This window comes from Arachis ipaensis, chromosome B04, assembly GCF_000816755.2.
Source record: "Arachis ipaensis cultivar K30076 chromosome B04, Araip1.1, whole genome shotgun sequence".
NCBI classification, from domain to species: Eukaryota; Viridiplantae; Streptophyta; class Magnoliopsida; order Fabales; family Fabaceae; genus Arachis; species Arachis ipaensis.
In genome coordinates, this window is record NC_029788.2 from 121,428,324 (window position 1) to 121,430,357 (window position 2,034).

Consider the following 2,034-nt stretch of genomic DNA (forward strand, 5'->3'; position numbering starts at 1 on the left):
TTGGTTGAACCCATTAATTTATTTAACACTTTTAAACTTTCTAAATTTCAACTGGAATCTAAAACTATATCATGGCCAACCTTCCCTTCCCAATTCATAAATTATTAGTAGTACTATAAGAAGTTTAATTTTCCTTGTAATATATAAACAATTATTATTAGAAGATAGATGATGGAATGAAATGTCGGTTTGAAAAAGTTGAAAAAAAGCACCCCTAACTTTATGAAGAGAGAGACAAAAATATAATTGAAAAACTAATATCCATGGGGAAAAGGATAATGATATAGAAACAAAGAACTAAGATTCAAAGGACAAAAATATATAGAAAAAGATATAATAAAATACAAAAGCGTCACACACTTGGGTAATGATCTTCATCAACTTCATCTTGTACACAGTGATATAATTAACTAGACCCTATGTATGTAGTAGATCATTGGATCTCATGATAACATATATTAATATTGTAAATATTCCAACCTATATATAATGACAATTAAAAAGAAAAAAGAGGGACATACTATAAGACCTATTATTGAACGGTGAGAAAGCTTGATGAGATTTCTTACGGATCCTAGTTGGTGGGTCATGGCTTCATCAACCTTCTTTGCGATTACCAAATATTTTCTTCATGTCGAATAATGACGGTGGCCTAGGGCTTGATGCAGCACCATTTGAAGAAGTGCTTGCTGATGGGTTTGATAATGGTTTTGGCCACAAAGAACCTTTTATGGTAGGCAAGGTGATTGAACTTTGTGATGTGTTATTGTTTGAAGTTTGATTATTAGTAGAAGATCGATTCGTTGGACACAAATAATCTCTTATTTGATTCCTCTTTGGGTCACCCATTTTATGGTATATAACCAAATCAAAGGAAACAAAAGATTTGGGATAATGAAGTGAAGAACAAAAGGTTTCAAGCTAAGAGAGACAGTAGAAAGGGGTGTGTGTGTTGATGATGAGTATTTATAGGCAAATTAGAACATTCTAGATTGGTTTAACATTTCAATAGGAAGAAGAAAAATGAAAAATCAGAAATTGATTCACTAATCTCACTTACATGTAACATATTACAGCTAGCTAGGTATGTGGCTGTAACTTAGCCTCACACTGCCAACCATTCTCGCTAGCTTTTGGGATTTTAATTGCATCATCACCGCATCATCTTATCATCACATACAAATACATTACTCAAAGTAAAAAAATAGCTTAATAAATATCTTTAAAACATTAATTAAAATAATAATATCAATTTCATTGAAAGATTATACATTATTCTCACATGAAAGATTTTTGTAATAAAAAATAATTAACTAAAAACAGACAAAAAAAAATTTTTGTTTTTTTAGTATTATCGTTTCCACACATAGAACTATAGTCATTCACGTATCATGTATGCGATTCATTAACTACTTGATTATTTAATTAAAAAAAACGTCCAAAGAACTGTTCATTTGGTTGTCTTGCATCCGAAGCAATTCAAAATGTTATATCATGCATCATACATCCAACAATCCCATCCCAATTTCAATGCATGCCAGCGCATATATACACGTCAGAAAAAACGTAAGGATATATAAGAGGGTGTTTCTAGAACAAGTCAAAGCTAAGATAAATAAAAATATAAGTCAACAATTAGAATGTGTGGTTGACCGTCCAAATCAACAAAGCTTTTAAATTTTCATATTTACAATACATTTTTAATGTATTGAATATATTTAATATTTTTAAAATTACTCCTTTTTATTTAACAAATATTTTGTTGGCTAATTCTATCTTAAAGGTTTTCGGTCATTCATCAATCATCCCACATATAGCTGATGGTTAAGATTAATATATTATTTTCACATATATGCTATAGCCATTCATGTATGTGATTCATTAACTACTTGATCATTTAACAATAATAAAAAAACTCCCAAAGAAGCAGGGGTTCATTTGGTTGTCTTGCATCCGAAGCAATTCAAAATGTTATAACATACTTTCGCCAAAGATTAGGGGCAACCTAAATGAGTGATATTTTAGCGGTAATAT

General features: G+C 30.1%; 1 long non-coding RNA gene across 1 annotated transcript in view; it reads right to left on the reverse strand.

Annotated features, from left to right (window-relative positions):
* Positions 341–2,034, reverse strand: part of LOC110271296 — a 19,962-nt gene continuing 18,268 nt past the window's right edge. The window contains exon 2 of the long non-coding RNA XR_002361863.1: positions 341–381. This is a non-coding gene — a long non-coding RNA (uncharacterized LOC110271296). The remainder of the gene's footprint in view (positions 382–2,034) is intronic.